The sequence below is a fragment of the Pan troglodytes genome, chromosome 12 (assembly GCF_028858775.2).
Source record: "Pan troglodytes isolate AG18354 chromosome 12, NHGRI_mPanTro3-v2.0_pri, whole genome shotgun sequence".
NCBI classification, from domain to species: domain Eukaryota; kingdom Metazoa; phylum Chordata; class Mammalia; order Primates; family Hominidae; genus Pan; species Pan troglodytes.
Window position 1 is genome coordinate 57077004 of NC_072410.2, and position 17608 is coordinate 57094611.

The window sequence follows — 17608 nt, forward strand, 5'->3', positions numbered from 1 at the left end:
GAGGCTGAGGCACAAGAATCACTCGAACCCGGGAGGCAGAGGTTGAAGTGAGCCAAGATGGCACCACTGCACTCCAGCCTGGGTGACAGAATGAGACCCTGTCTCAAAAAAAAAAAAAAATTATTGATATTAAAATTGTTACAACCAAATCACAAGCTCTATTTCAAACATGCCAATATATCATTTTAACACATTGACTTTTGAAAACAATGTTGTATTTGTTATTTTGAAAACAATTTCACATCAAACAGTTCTGGAGGCTGGAAGTCCAAGGTGTCAGCAGGGTTGGTTCCTTCTGAGGCTTTGCTTTTGGGCTTGTAATTGTAGAGGGTTGCCTGGTCCATGGGTCTCCATATGGTCTTCCCTCTGTGTATGTCTGGGGCATCGTTTCCTTTTAGGACACCAGTCACACTGGATTAGGGCCCACCCTAATGACCTCATTTTACCACTTTTTTTTTTTTTCCCTGAGACGGAGTCTCGCCCTGTCGCCCAGGCTTGAGTGCAGTGGCGCGAACTCAGCTCACTGCAAGCTCCACCTCCCGGGTTCACACCATTCTCCTGTCTCAGCCTCCCAAGCAGCTGGGACTACAGGTGCCCGCCACCAAGCCCGGCTAATTTTTTTTTTTTTTTTTTAGTAGAGACGGGGTTTCACCATGTTAGCCAGGATGGTCTCGATCTCCTGACCTCGTGATCCACCCGCCTCGGCCTCCCAAAGTGCTGGGATTACAAGCATGAGCCACCACACCCAGCTAGCCACTTTTTTTTTATTTTTTATTTTTTTTTTGAGATGGAGTCTCGCTCTGTTGCCCAGGCTGGAGTGCAGCGGTGCAATCACAGCGTACCACAGCATCAACCTCTGGGCTCAAGCAATCCTCCCCCTCAGCCTCCCAAATAGCTGGGACTACAGGCATACCACCACACTGAGCTAATTTTTTTTAGAGAGATGGGGTCTTGCTATGTTACCCAGGCTGGTCTCAAACTCCAGGGCTCAAGCAATCCTCCCGCCTTGGCCTCCCAAAGTGCTGGGATGGCAGGGATAAGCCACTAATTTTTACCTCTTTAAAGAGGCTCTAATCCCAGCCTCACTTTTGCCCCTTTAAAGACCCTATATCCAATTACAGTCATATTCTGAGATACTGAGGGTTACGGCCTCAACCTATGAATCTTGGGGAGGCTTACAATTCAATCCATAACTATATGTGTATATAAAGGTAGGCCTGCATATAGTATACTGTGCACAGATAACTGAGCATCTTTGCCCTCATTGCCTCAAGGTTTTTTTTTTATAAAACCTTGGTGTGATACATGTGGCTGTGCTTCTAATCGAATTTTTACATATTCTTAATAGAAATGATGAGTGTGTGTAAATTATAATCTAGAATTCGTATAAAGAAGAACACACACATACACACACGGCATTAGAATAACTTCCCTCAAAGGAACAGCTCCTCCTTAATTCTGAATATTTTAAGACATCCAGAATCACTTTCCCTAAGCAATTATGATTTTACAAAATGCTGTCAAGACCATCACAAAGTTTTACTGCCCAGACGGAGCTAAATGCCTGAAGCTTTCAGCAGTGATTTACTATTTACTCTGGAGGTCAGTTGCTAAGCAAGATTTATTCAGTAAGAACAGAGCTACCCATAACAGTACAATACGAATTTTACTGTCGGGGGGGCGGATTTTTTTTAACCATTCCTCAAGAGAATTTGTTCTTTATAATCAGAAAAAAATACATCTACATGTAAGTTTTCATCCTTTTGTGAAATCAAGGGCGCTGTTATGCATTTGACAAACCAGTTTGGTTTCAAACATTCTTTTTTTTTTTTTTTTTTTTTTTTGAGATGCAGTCTTGCTCTTTCGCCAGGCTGGAGTGCAGTGGCACAATCTCAGCTCACTGCAAGCTCCGCCTCCCAGGTTCACGCCATTCTCCTGCCTCAGCCTCCCGAGTAGCTGGGACTACAGGCACCCACCACCACGCCCGGCTAATTTTTTGTATTTTTAGTAGAGACGGGGTTTCACCGTGTTAGCCAGGATGGTCTCGATCTCCTGACCTCATGATCCACCCGCCTCGGCCTCCCAAAGTGCTGGGATTACAGGCGTGAGCCACCGAACCCGGCTGGTTTCAAACATTCTTATTTGAATTTTAGATCTGAGAAATTTTCAGTAAATTATCATAATAAAAACAGTAGAACAATTTCAAAGTCCATTGATAGAATCTGTCGGGTATCTGCTTTACCTACACAGGGCTTTTATTTTCTTGGGATTGGCTTCTTTACACTACAGTAGCCTAACTCTCACACTCATACCATCTCAGAGAGACTTGGGATTCTTAAGAAAAATAAAACACTAATAATGCAGATTTGCCAACTTTGGTTTTCAGACCAAACAAGTACCAGAGACCGATTGCTGGCCTACTTCCGCCCCCTAGTGACGATAACGTATTTTTGCTTTTTGCAAAAGGGAGGCTGGGGAGCTCGGACCAGCGATTTAAAGTGACTGCCCCGTCCTGTCCCCACTTCAACGACCTGTTCCCCAAGATACCTCAGGCCCTCTAGCTACCCGTTCACCAGATACAAACAAGGGATATGATAAATTCATTCACATTTCGGTGGTTTCAACTTCAAGAACTTTGCTTCTCCCCAGACGGCGTGCATTTGCACAAAAACATTGAAGCAAGAAAGTAATGTTGTGTAACTCAAAAAAGTAAGTCACAGGCTGGGCGCGGTGGCTCACGCCTGTAATCCCAGCACTTTGGGAGGCCGAGGCGGGTGGATCACGAGGTCAAGAGATCGAGACCATCCTGGCCAACATGGTGAAACCCCGTCTCTACTAAAAATACAAAAAGTAGCTGGGCGTGGTGCCGCGCGCCTGTAGTCCCAGCTACTCAGGAGGCTGAGGCAGGATAATCGCTTGAATCCGGGAGGTGGAGGTTGCAGTGAGCCGAGATCGCGCCACTGCACTCCAGCCTGGCGACAGAGCAAGACTGCGTCTCAAAAAAAAAAAAAAGGTAAGTCACAAATGGTGGAAATTTAGGCTTAAAGAGAAGGTCTTTTCCCTGGATGTTTGAGTTTTTTGGCTTTTAGGTTTTTTTGGGGGGGCAGTTGGTTTTGCTTTGGGGAGAATTTTTGCTTGTTTTTTTGGAAAGATGTCCTTAGAAAGTCATACAATGCCTCCTTTTGGTAAATCACTGCCCCTGCTATAATTAGTCAGAGGGGTGGAAATCAGCAGAAGACCTAAGAAAATGGTTCATTTCCCAGACTTCTCGCCTTCAATCCCAACCACTCCTATCCCTGTATCCAGCTAGAAGGTGCAGCTCTGGGGTGGCCACCGCATCCAATGGGGCATTTCACCCGGCAGACACGGAGTGGGTGGAAACATGAGCGAGGAATGTTCTGGTCAGACTCCAACCCTCCCACAGCTGCTAACAGGACTCCCTGCTGCAGTTCCTCAGCAGGTCAGGGAGTTTTTCAGGCAGGTAGCCAACCTCCAAGATGGCTTTAGATCAGGGGAGGCAGGGTTGAGTAAAGGGAGGTAGACAAGGAGGCAGGATCTGGGGAGTTTTACAGAGGCTCCAGGCAATGTTTCTGAACTCTGGTTTGGGCTGGTCATTAATCAAGCCCCTCTCAATGTTTGAAATTAGCCACACAACCCCATCAGGAGTCATGCCAGAAGGACACCCCTCCTGCCAGTGCCGAAATCCAATCTAGACAGAACCATGAAGAAAATGGAAAGAATGCACAGAGAGTGAGGGCTCCTTCATATTGCCAGTTAAACTTGCTGAGAAACCACAGGAGCTCTTCAGCTTCCAATCCACCATCACCAACTCCCACGGACACCGCATCTCTGGGGCAGCTGGTGGAGCACGGCTAGGGGCTGGGAGTCAAAGGTCTCCCTGTCAGGGCATAGTTTCAACTGTCTGTAGTAGTGCAATACGGAGAGAGTCTGGTGTCAGGCAGACCTGAGTTTGAATCCCAGCTCTGCTGTGGGCTCGCCGTGCAAGCTTTGACAGCTTCTATTCCATTCTTCAATCACCAGCGCAGAGGCTTATGCCCTCAGGGATGCCATCTCTGTCTCCACAAACTGGATCAGATCCCCTGTTTACAAATTTTGTGATCCCTTAAAATTTTCATTCATTACATATATCACTGTTTGTAATTTTATATTTTATATATTTGATGATTTGTCTACTTTATTTTTTTTTTCCTTCCTGCATCCTAAGCTCAGAGAAAGCCGGGACCCATCTCTTTCATTCACTGTTTTATCCCAGGGACTAGCACACAGAATACACTTGATAGAGATTTGAGAAATGAATGAATTACACTGAGTTTTTACTGTCTATAAAATAGAATGTAGGTTTGTTGTGAAATTAATGAAAGACTACAAATGTTAAAAAAAAAATCCTCCCTGTGTCTGACACAGAGTAGTTGCTCAAAAGGGGGTGGTTCCTTTGCCACTGTCTCTTTGGGGACACTCCATAGGAGAATAGCTGTCCCTGACCTCTGGAGGTGCCACTGAGCAGTGAAATTAGCCAAAACAGAAAACCAGGGACCTGAATAATCCACAAATTCCATCACAAGTCCCTGAATAATCAAAACTAGTTGGCACATTACAATTAATCGCCTCTCCTCTATAGATGTCCCTTGATGGCAGGAAAAGTTATCTCCAGCTTCACTTTCTTTTCCATCCCAGATAGAGAGTAGCCAGAGGGACTGTAAATCCATTCCTAACATTTTCAGTTGTTTGAGTTATGTTCTACCAGAATTAAGAAGGTGACTTTAAAAACATGAAGGAGAAATAAAGGTTGCACTTCCCAGAGCAGAGTACAGGTGGAAAATGGAACTGAACTTTTAATATGAGGCTGCAGTGGAGGAGAGAGTACTAAGAATATTTTTATAGAATACTTGCATTATGGGTAATTTTTTTAAATCCAAGGTTCAACTTGCATGACACTGAGGCATAAGTCTACCACTTAATGACATTTATAACTCTGTAACAATACATTTTGTATAAATTACTGCTGAGGCTTAACATTTCTGATTATGATATATAGAATGAAGTGATGTCATAAAGGCGAAGTTTGTAAGTTACGATCTGTCCTGTTGCTTTAAATAAGAGGATTTCGGAGACAATTGCCTTGATGAATATAAACTCAAATGAACCTTGAGTCTCTTCAATTATTCTTATTTAGAATTCATTTTCCTTTGAACTTTCATTTAACTCAAAGCACAATGGTTCCATTATAAATCAAATGCAAGCTTGTCTTTCCTGCAATAACAAGTATGCTTTAAATAATGAAGCAACACCTATGATCATAAAAGATAATGTTTCAATGCACCAAAATACAGAAGGTAAAGAGATTTATTATCCTGGTTCAGTGACAAGAAGTTGAATATTTTTGTAGCAACAGACATCTCTATTCCAGACAACACTTTTTGTTTGACTTTTTTTGTGTATTTCCTTTCCCAGAAGACTGGGCTGCCTTATTACCAATGACAGAAATCCAGGATTCAACATGCAATGCTTATGGTGGCCAAGAAGCTTAAATCTCTCCTTGCTTAGTTTCCCCAAGAGGCTAATGGGGATGAAATCTCTCAACTTCCCTGGGCCTCTTTTCTACTATGAAAGGGCTGGGTTAAATCATCCTAAATTCATCCCAAGCTCTAAAGACTATGACTCTGTATGCCTTTCCTTTTGCATAGAATTATGGAGAGGAACAACCAAGTTAATGGAAGCAAACATACTTTAAAAGGCATAAAAGTGCTAACCATAGCACTTGATGGTTTTCACTCTGCATTTTGTAAATACCTTTACACATCCATTATGTGAACTATGCTATCCAAACTATGCTAGAAAAACCCTGGAACATCTCCAAGTCATTACAGATAAAGGAGTATTATAAACAAGATCTTCTAGAGTTCCCATAATAAATTCTCTTGAAGGAGATCTAAATCCCGCATAATAGGTCAAGTAGCCAAACCACCCCAAACAAGAGCCTGCTTCCCCGTGGAAAATCTCATCAGCAGACAGGACACAGAACTAAACAGGTAGCCTGCGCAGCTGGAAGGCTCTCTTCCTGTTATCTCTTTATGCATTCCATCTTCAAAGAATTTTGACCTGTCTTCAATACACCCTCGGGTATAGGATTTACATTTTTAATATTGGCATCTATGACGTGGTGCTTTCTCCTGGTTAATTGGTATCAGAGCAAAATGTTTGCCTCTCTCCTAAAATAAATCTCTTCAAGAGCTTCAATCACACATTCTTTTGTTCTATCCCTCATTTGAAACGGGTTCTATAAAGCCGCCAGACCATGCTACATAATCTTTCGCCTCTCACGTTTTTAAATCTGGGGGTTTATGCTTTAATGGCTTTGATGTGCTTACTATTCAGCCTGTTACTTAAACCACGTTCTTCCCCATCCAACACTCAGCTCTCCCTCAGCCTTGCAGCCTGTACCCTCTGAGGCTGAAAGGATTTATTTATCATCCAGAACGTTTCCATAATTTTGGAAACATATGTTTCGAAATTACATTCCAATATCTCATACTATGTTCTTTGTCTTGCATCTGTTCTATAAAAACAAACAAAACACATATAATTATATTCCAATGGCTGCAAAGTCTACATTTTCCACAAGAGTTGGTTCTTCCATAAACAGTAAGAGACACAAAAAAGGCACTTACATACCCCTTCAATGTCATCTGAAATCACATTCTTGTGTTAATTAGCGCTAACCACTGATAATAACAAACTTCTACATCATAACTGTGTGAAACTGTAATTGACTCCTTTCCAAACTCATTTCAATTTTACAGCATAATCTCTTCATTGAAAATTAGCTATTGTTGAAAACTCAAAATCTCAACATAATACTCAACTTTGCATGGACAATGACTCAGTAATCCTTTATTCTCCTAGGGTATGACTTGCATTAAATAAATATACTTTTAAAAATCCACTTCTCTCTCGGTAATATCCTAGTGGAAAGACAATAAGTCAATGCACAATTATAAAAAAGACCAGAAAACAAAGAAAAACCTGAATGAAACAATTGACCAAAAAATATATATACATATTTCATATAACTATCTTAAAATATGTTATATTTCGTGCAACATATACTATGTTCTTTGTCTTGCATCTGCTCAAAACTCTTACCCACCCACCACACAAACATCCTTCCTCCCTCCGTCTCCTCCCTCTCTCTCACACACACACACACACACACACTCACACACACATACCGTTTAAACATAACCCAATCATTTTACATCCACCATGTTTTCCTAGAATGTCTGATGTCAAAATAGGACAAAATGAGATCAATTGGCATTGAAAAAGCCTCTCAAAACTAAGAACTGCTATTTATCCTGTTAAAAATAAAATGTTACCACTAAAATAAGTTTCTTTTCCTAGTGATTCTGCTCTTGTTACCATGCTCCTTTTATTCTTAGGATTTTGGAACTGATAAGAGAGGTAAGCCTGATGTCTGTGGTGGTGCACTGGTAAATATTTAACAACCAGCTCCAAGTGAGGGAACAAAACTCTGATGTGTAGCATTTGTCAATTTCTATAATGTAAATACCTTTATCGTGGCCAATTTCAAGCTACCAAATGGATGTTGCTGAACAATGGAGTTGGGAATATCTATGCACAATTGGCTCCTCCAAGGTGGTACAAGCCAGTTCCACCACCACCACCAGATGCCTGGGACTCATCTCAGAGATTTTTAAATGTTCCCAGCACCTTTGACCTATGGCAGCGATTCTAGAGGCACTCTAGTTCATAGAGCTCTTCTAGTTTGCTCTCAGCCATCTGTTTCTAGAATGTTTTCAGACATGCCTGTCAATTTCCTGGGCTAAAAATCACTTTCTAGGATCACGGGTGGACAGGCCAATACTAGTTCCTGTGTTCAGTCAATACACAACATAATCCATATAAATCCTGGCCTCTGAGTGATCCACTCTCAAAGATGTGTTCAAAGAAAACATGTATAACATTTCAGAAGCTTTGAGAAACAGTATCAGTCTTGGGGTTTTCTTATAAAGTTTTATGCAAGTGTTTTACCCCAAAACCTTCCCAATCAACAACCCTCCTTAGACATTCTCATTCTGTCTCCAAAGTTTTATACTTACGTTAATAGCTAAACACACAGACAGTTTCTCTCACATTCCCTCTCTCACTGTCCCCCCACATTCATATACACACGCACACATGCACACACGCGCACACACACACACATCCTACATCACCATTCTGCTCCCTCATTCAATTCACACACCTTTATGTCAACACCACACTCTCTATCCATGACTGCCCTCATCATGCACAGTGCGCTAGGAAACATAGTTCTCCCAATCTGACTGTTTTTCTCCAGTTCTAGTGAGTGATCTTCTCTATTCCATTATAATAACAGAAGCTATTTGTGAATGTGACTTTGCAGCACCCCAATAATACTAGGGAATACTTACCTAGTTCCCATGCCATACCAGGCACTAAGCTAAGCACTTTAAGTAGAGACTCATTTAAATCGTGGAGCCAGGACTGAAACTAGGCAGAGTGGCACAAGAGCCCATTGTTCTCAACCACCATGGCCGGCTGTGTCTCAAGTCCATCAGAAAGAAAGCCACTGTGGGACCTTAACCACATCAAATGTTCTGTATCTCAGTTTCCTCATTTATAAAATAAGACTAACAATAATGCCTATCTTTCAGGGTTTGGAGGAGAATTAAACGAGTTAACATATGTAAAGTCCTTAGAACAGTAGCTGGCACATTAAAAAAAATTGATTATGTTAGCTAAGTGTCAGCTAGTGTTAACTAGTGCAAATCCACTCCTCACAGCCTATGGAATCCCATGACTTCTCATAGTGTCCTCTGATAGTGTCCCCTGGGCTTGCAATTTTTTTCGGTAAAGGGTCAGATAAATATTTTAGGCTTTGCAAGCCACATACAGGTAGGTCTCTGTCACATAATTTTCTTAGTTTTTATTTGTTATGTCTTTAAAAATATAAAAACCATTCTTAATCTGTGGGCTAAAACAGATCACAGACTGGATTTGGCCCACAGGCCATAGTTTACTAACCCCCATGCTAGATAGAGAAAGAGAGCCCCATTTTAAATGCCATATGTTTTTAAAGAGGCAGCAGGTGCCATGTCTGGACACAAAGGTGGCAAGAAGCAGCCCCTGAAACAGCACAAGGAACAGGCCAAGGAGATGGACAAGGAAGATGTGGCTTTCAAGCAGAAACAACCAGAAGCTGAAGGGGCCCTGGATACAGGTGGAGTTAAGAAATCTGGCAAAAAAAATTAGTACACCCACCGTGGAAAACAGTATGGAAGTTCCTCAAAAAATTAAAACTAGAACTACCATATGAACCAGCAATTCCACTACTGGGTATATATCCAAAGGAAATGAAATCAGTATGTTGGAGAGATACCTGCACTCTCATTTTTATTGCAGAACTTCTCACAATAGGCAACATATAAAATCAACCAAGTATCCATCAATGGATGAATGGACAAGGAAAATGTGGCAAATATACACAACGAAATATTATTCAACCATAGAAAAGAATGAAATCCTGTCATTTTCCACAGAATGTTGAAATGGAAGACATCATGTTAGGTGAAATAAGCCAGGCACAGAAAGGCAAACACTGTATGATCTCACTCATATGTGGGCTCTAAAAAAAAAAAAAAGTTAATGTCATAGAAACAGAGAACAGAACAATGGTTATGACTGGGAAGAGAAGGGGAGAAGGGAGGATGGGGAGAGGTTGGTCAATGGGTACAAAGTTACAATTAGAAAGGTGGAATAAATTCTGTTGTTCTATTGCACACTAGGGTGATCATGGTTAACAGTAAGGTATTACGTATTAGAAAATAGCTAGAAGGCTGGTCACAGCAGCTCACACCTATAATCCCAGCACTTTGCAGCCCAAGGCAGGAGATCACTTAAGCCCAAGAATTTGAGACCAGCCTGGGCAACATAGAGAGGCTCCATCTCTACAAAGAAAAAATTAAAAATTAGCCAGGCACGGTGGTGCACACCTGTGGTCCCAGCTGCTTGGGAGGTTAAGGTAGGAGGATCGCTTGAGCCCAAGGGGTCGAGGCTGCAGTGAGCCATGATTGTGCCACTACACTCCAGCCTGAGCCACAGAATGAGACCCTGTCTCAAACAAAAAAGAAAAAGAAAAAAAATAGCTAGAAGCAAGGATTTTAAATGTTCTCACCACAAAGAAATTACAAATGCAGCTAGGCGGGGTGGCTCATGCATGTAATCTCAGCACTTTGGGAGGTCGAGGCCGGTGGATCATCTGAGGTCAGGAGTTCAAGACCAGCCTGGCTAACTTGGTGAAACCCCATTTCTACTAAAAATATAAAAAATTAGTCAGGCGTGGTGGCACGCACCTGTAATCCCAGCTACTTGGGAGGCTGAGGCAGGAGGATCACTTGAACCTGGGAGGCAGAGGTTGCAGTGAGCCAAGATGACACCATTGCACTCCAGCTTGGGCAACAAAAGCAAAACTCTGTCTCAAAAAAAAAAAAGAAAGAAATTACAAATATATGAGGTGATGAATATGCCAAATGCCCTAGTTTAATCATTATACAACATACACATGTATGGAAACATCAAACTGTTCCCATAAATATGTACAATGTGCCAATTTTTTTAGAAGTATTATAATGGGAAAAAAAGAAATCTGGCAAATAAGCTGCTCCTTGTGCCTGAGATGATGATGACCCTCAATTCCATTCCTATTTAAACATCTGGATTCTCTACCATAATATCTTTTACCACATATAACTAGAATAAAGAGTTGTCTTGGAGCCTATTGCACATTTAAGAATAAACTTGGCTGGGCATGGTGGCTTACGCCTGTAATCCCAGCACTTTGGGAGGCTGAGGCGGGTGGATCATGAGGTCAGGAGATTGAGATCATCCTGGCTAACACAGTGAAACCCTGTCTGTACTAAAAATACAAAAAAATTAGCCGGGTGTGGTGGCACACACCTGTAGTCCCAGCTACTCGGGAGGCTGAGGCAGGAGAATTGCCTAAACCTGGGAGGCAGAGATTGCAGTGAGCTAAGATTGGTGCCACTGCACTCCAGCCTAGGCAACAGAGTGAGACTCTGTCTCAAAAAATAAAATAAAAAATAAACTTTTGTAAAAAATAAAAATGAATAAATAAGTGTCATATGTTTTTATGCAAGTGAATACGGGAACTCAGAAAAACAAACATGTAGCAATTCACACAATGCCTTCGCAAATTAAGTGCCAGGCACTATGCTGGTTGCTGAGGCGACAAAGATGGAGAAGGGTGTGGCTGGTCTCTAGGATACTCATAGCTGGCTGGCAAGAAAGTCGCAGCACAGGGTGTGGTGAATGCTTTAATAAAGGAGCGGGGGATCAGCTCTAGGTAGGGGAAGGTGATGGATGAGGAGAGAGTCCAAAGAGGAAAAGATGCTGGAGCTAAAGCTTGAGGGAGATGAGGAATTCACTCAGCAGACAGAGGCACAAGAGAGTGAGGAGGTATTCATAAAATGGCAGTGCCTGGGATCTGAGGAAGTCCAAGAGGTCAGCGAGAGCCAGATTGGGAGGAGGGGAGGGCCCGGAAGACCCTGCTGCAGCACTAGGACTTTGTCCTGTAGATCTGTGGTTCTCAAACTTTTCAACATAGAAATCTGTCCTCAGGGAAAATCTTTTTTTTTTTTTTTTTTTTTTTTTGAGACAGGGTCTTACTCTGTCGCCCAGGATGGAGTGCAGTGGTGCAATCATGGCTCACTGCACCCTTGACCTCCCAGCCTCAAGTGATCTTCCCACCCCAGCTTCCCAACTAGCTGGCACTATAGGCGCACACCACCATGCCTAATTTTTGTATTTTTTGTAGAGGTGAGGTTACACCATGTTGCCCAAGCTGGTCTTGAATTCCTTGGCTCAGGGATCCACCTGCCTCAGCCTCCCAAAGTGTTAGGATTACAGGCATGAGCTACCGTACCTGGCCAAGGAAAATCTTAATCTGGAGCCCTAGGTATAAAAGTAATCTGATTGAAGCTGGGAGGTGAGCCCACCCTCCCGCAAAGCCTCTTCACCATCGGCAGGTCACAGCTCCCTCAGAGCTTCCTGGTAGAAACAGATGAAATTTGTGGTTTCTGGCAGTGGGCAGCAAGCTGAGGGCCTGGGGAGTCCTTTGTACTTAAGCAAATTCTTCTGAAGTCAATACATTCCATCTACCTATTTTTATCTTGAACAGACATCCTGCTCTTCCCCAGTCCCTCTCCCTTTGCTGAGCTGCGTGCTGACTTGCGTCATCACAGAATTGTTTCTTGAGCATGTTTTCTCCCCATTTAGATGAATCATCCTGAGGATGGGAAGTACATCTTGCTTCTCTTGTATCTCTCTCAACAAGCAGTGCAGGGCAAGACAGGGCTGTTGAAGGGAAGGTCTCTTCCAACCTTAAGATCTCTTTTTTTTCTTTTTTAATTCTTAATGTTGCAAAACTGATGTCCCATTCCACCAACCTTAAGATCTTAAAACTCTCACAGGATAAAAGTATTTTCAGGCCAGACATGGTGGCTCATGCCTGTAATCCCAGCACTTTGAGAGGCCAAGGCAGGTAGATCACTTGAAATCAGAAGTTTGAGACCAGCCTGGCCATCATGGTGAAACCCCATCTCTACTAAAAATACAAAAAAAAATTAGCCAGGCATGGTGGCAGCCACCTGTAATCCCAGATACTTGGGAGGCTGAGGTAAGAGAATCACTTGAACCTGGGAGGTGGAGGTTGCAGTGAGCCAAGATCGTGTCACTGCACTCCAGCCTAAGTGACAGAGCGAGACTCCATCTCAATCAATAAATCAATCAATGGAAGTGGAGTATTTCATGGGAAAGTGTTTGTGTGTTTCAGGACTCAGGGTTGATTTGAACAAATTCTTCTGTTCATGAGACATTACTGTTTGAAGTCAACACACAACCCCACATGCCCTGCTTTTTACTAATTCTCTTTCATCTCCATTCTACAGCCCAGTTTCTCTCCCCACAATTGACAAGCATTGTATTGTGCTTATCTGTATATGTGCTTTGACTATTGTCTTGTATGCATATATTTTAATGTATAGAAAGGTTATGTTCTCATGTTTTAGATATCATCCGGTCTCTTCCTTTTTTCACCTAGCATGATGTTTTTGAGATCTATCCATATTGCCACGCATGCATCTAGTCATTTCTCCTAGATGCTGCATACTGTTCCATAATCTGTACCCACCAGATTTAACATATCCAGCCCCCCAAGGATGGACAACTAGAATGTTTCCAACTCCTCACTACCACAAACAATGCTGTGATTATCTTCCCATATATGTCACTTATGAATCTGTATGGGAGGCTATGATGGGAGCGGTATACTCACAGCTGTAATCCCAGCACTTTGGGAGGCCAGGGCAAGCGGATCACTTGAGCTGAGGAGATTGAGACCAGCCTGGACAAACCCCATCTCTACTAAAAATACCAAAAAATGAAACAAAAAAAAAAACTATATGGGAAATTCTCCAGCATGTATTCCCAGGATCAGGAAAGCTGCGTCATGTGGTGTGAGTATACTTGGCTTCACTGAGTACTGCCAGGCTGCTCCCATTCTCCCTCCCACCAACATAGCCTGAGGGTTTCGAAGGCTCACATCCCCACCAACGTCACACAATACTCAGTGTTATGGATTGAAATATGTCCCCCAAGAAAGATACGTTAAAGTCATAACTCCCAGTAGCTCAGAATGTGATCATGTTTGAAAATGCAGTCAAGTTGAGGTCATTAGGGAGGGTCCTAATCCAACATGACTGGTGTCCTTGTAGAAAGGAAAATATTTGGATGCAAAGACAGTCACGTATAGAGGGAAGACTATATGGACAGACACAGGAGAATATCATGTGAAGATGAAGGCAGAGACTGGGGTGAGGCATCTACAAGCCAAGGAAGGCCAAAGATTGTCAGCAAACCACCATAAGCTAGGAGAGAAGCCTGGAACAGATTCTCTCCCACACCTCTTAAAAGACCCCAACCCTGCTGACACCTCGATTTTGAATTTCTAGCCTCCAAAACTGTAAGAAAATAAGTTCCTGTACTTTTAGCCACCTAGTGTTTGGTACTTTGCTATGGCAACCCTAGGAAACTAACATCCTCTACTCTCCAAGTTCTGCCACTCTGCTAGGTGTAACATAAAATCTTGATATTCTTATTTTTGTTTTTCTACTCATTTGTGAGTTTGCATACTCTCTTCATATGCTTTTTAGTCATATGAGCTTCCTTGTAAACTGAAAGTTTTTAGTCTTTGATTGCTTTTTCATAGGGGCTGCTGTTTTTTTCTTGTTGATTTGCAACAGTTCCTTGTAAATTCCAAATATTAGACTGTTGATATTTACAACTATAGTCTCCCAAACAATTATCTTTCTGTTCATTTTATAAATTTCTCATTGGGCAAAATTGCTTACCTCCTATTTAATCAAAGTCATCCATTTTGGGCACATGATTTGTGTATTTGCGATTTTGCTTAAGAAATCCTTCCCCACTTCTATGTTACAAAGATAGTCTATTATATAATATTCCACAAACTGTATGTATTATCTTTAACATTTAGAGCCAATATATATATATGGTGTGACATAGAGGCCTGTTTAACACACCAGTATAACAAAACACTCCAAAATATAGTGGCTTAAAACAACAAAAACATTTATTTTGCTCATGTATCTGCAGCACTGGCAAGGATCAGCAAGGATGGTTCATCTTTTTACCATGGTATGTCAGCTGAGATGGCTCCACTGGGACTGAAAGATCCACTCTCAAGTTGGCTCACTCCTGTGGCTGGCAAGTTGGTGATGGCTGTCAGCTGAGAGTTCAGCTGGGACTGAGGGCAGGGGCACCTGAGTTCCTTTCCACTAGCGCCTCTTCACAGGCTGCTTCGGCTTCTTCACATTATGATGGCTGAGTTCCAAGATAAAGAAAAATTCAAAGGCTGTATGACTTTATAAAACCTTAATAACACTTGCTCAGGCTATATTAGCTTTATATATAGCTTCAGAAATCATTTAGCATGACTTCCACTGTCATCACAAACCTGCCCAGAATCAGGGCGAGGAAACATACATTTCACCTCTAACAGGAAGGGCTCAAAGTCACTTTGTAAAGAAGCACACGTGGGAGGGAGATAATGCTGCAATCCTCTTTGGGAATGGAATCTGCCACAGGATCCAATTCCCTTAGTAGGTCATCTTTATCATTTGTTAAATTCCTTACACACATGGGTCTGTCAACTGAGTGCTCTACTCTGTTACTCTGTTCTATTTGTATTTTGCCACAATAAGGCTATGTCTTAATATCTTGACACAATATGTCTTAACATCTGATAGGGCAAGTTTCCTCTGTGTTTTCCTTTCTCAAAGTTGTTATTCATGAACCTCTTAATCTTCCATACAACTTCTAAAACACATCATCAAGCTCCTTAAAAAAATCCTACTGGAATTTTGTTAAGATTGCCTTGACATTATAAGTTAATTTGGGGAGAACTGTGGCCAGGCGCGGTGGCTCACACCTGTAATCCCAGCACTTTGGGAGGCCAAGGCAGGCAGATCACTTGAGGTCAGAAGTTTGAGACCAGCTTGGCCAACATGGTGATACCCCATCTCTGCTAAAAATAGAAAAATTAGCCAGGCGTGGTAGTGCACATCTGTAATCCCAGCTACTCAGGAGGCTGAGGCACAAGAATCACTTGAACCCAGGAGGAGGAGGTTGCAGTGAGCCAAGATCACGCCACTGGACTCCAGCCTGGGCAATAGAGCAAGACTCTGTCTCAAAAAAAAAATTGAGGGAGAATTAACACAACTTTATATTGTCATCTGATTAAAATATGTAAAAATTACTCCATTTATTCATGCTTTTTATAGCTTTTAATTTTTAATATTTTACCTATAGAGATCTTGTTTATTTCCTAAATATTTAATAGTTTTTGTTGTTTCCATGAATATTATTTTTTAATTATATTTTCTAATCAGTTTTTGCTGGTATTGAGAAATTCTGTTGCAATACATAAGCTGATCTTGCATCTGGCAACCTTGCTTAACTCTGATAGTATGATCTGTTGTTTTTGCTATGTAGATTATCACATTATCTGCAAATAATGATAGTTTCATTCCTTCCCCTTTAATTCCTCTCTCTTTTTGTTCTTCATTTACAGTTGTCTAGAAAGTCCAGTGTTATGCTAACAATAGTGGGGGGTAATGGGTATCCTTGTCTTACTACTAGTCTTAAAATGTAATACATCTTTCTCCATTAAGTATTATTTGTGCTCTAGGTTTTTCAATATAAATAGGTATTTAACTTTATTAAATATTTTCTACATTTACTGAGATAATTATGTGATTTTTTCTTTTTGTGTATTAATGTGGTGAATTATGTTAAACCATCCTTTTACTTCTGAACAAACTTATCAAATGACAATAAATTAATACTTTTAATATTAACATTTAATAAGCTGCAACAATTTTTTTAGGGTTTTTGTATCTGGAATCATAAGCAAAAGTGGTCAGTAATTTTCTATTCTTATCCTTATCTAATTGTGGAACAAATGTTATGTTCAGCTCAAAAATGAGTGGTAGTTTTTGTTATTTCTCTATTTTCTAACTTGAGATTGCTAGAATTTTACTGTAAAACTGTCTGGGCCAGGTGCCTTTTTGGAGTGGAGGTCTTTGTTCTGGTGCCTATTGGTTTATTTAAGTTTTCTATTTCTTCTTTTACCAATATAGGCATTTAATCATGTTCTCTAAATATTTTCATTTCATATAAGGTTTCCAAATTTAGCAGGATGAAGTTATTCATAATTTAGTTATCTTACCAGCTGTATCATATAGCTGTTTCTCCCTTTTCCATCAGTATCTTGTTTATTAATCTTTGTGCTGATTAGTCTTTATTGATTCACATATTCATTAACTATGAATTATTAATAAGATAGTTCCTGCTGTTTATATTTCCAAAAAGTTGTGTTTGTCTAGTTTGTCTATTGCTTGTATTTATTTGTTCATTCTTCACTGATTCTTGTCCTTATATTTATTATTTCTTTCCTTCTTGTGTACTTTGATTTGTTCTGTTATTCTTTTCAAACCTTTTGGGTAGAATTCTTAACTTACTTGATATTAACTTTTTTATTCCCAGAAAAGTAGATTTAAAGCAATAAATTCTTCTCTGACAACTGTTTTAGCTATGTCCTGCTTATTTGGATAGGAAGGATTCTTACTGTCATTTAGTGTTAATTATTATTTATTTTTACTAATTTCTCTTATACTCATTAGGAATTTAACAAGTAAGCCTCCCTTTTAATTGAAGAGTTTCTCAGTAATATTATTTGATTTCCAGACATATGAGATTTTTCATTTTTTAATTTTATTCAGATGGGATTTTTCTAGGTAACTTTTAGTCTTCTAGTGCTATGTTCAAAGAACATAATCTGCATAATTATCATTCCTTGGAATTTATTGAGGCTTCCTTTGCAGCCTGGTATGTGGCCACTTTTTACAAATGTTTTTTGCATGCTCCAAAAGAAAATGTATTCTCT

The 17608-nt window shown here is 40.8% G+C and overlaps 1 long non-coding RNA gene across 6 annotated transcripts in view; it reads right to left on the bottom strand.

Annotated features, from left to right (window-relative positions):
* The window catches only part of LOC104004996 (uncharacterized), a 257386-nt gene that overhangs the window by 51515 nt on the left and 188263 nt on the right, over positions 1-17608 (bottom strand). For all 6 annotated transcript variants that reach the window (XR_010149417.1, XR_008546266.1, XR_008546264.1 and 3 more), the window contains one exon: positions 14796-14985. This is a non-coding gene — a long non-coding RNA (uncharacterized LOC104004996). The remainder of the gene's footprint in view (positions 1-14795; positions 14986-17608) is intronic.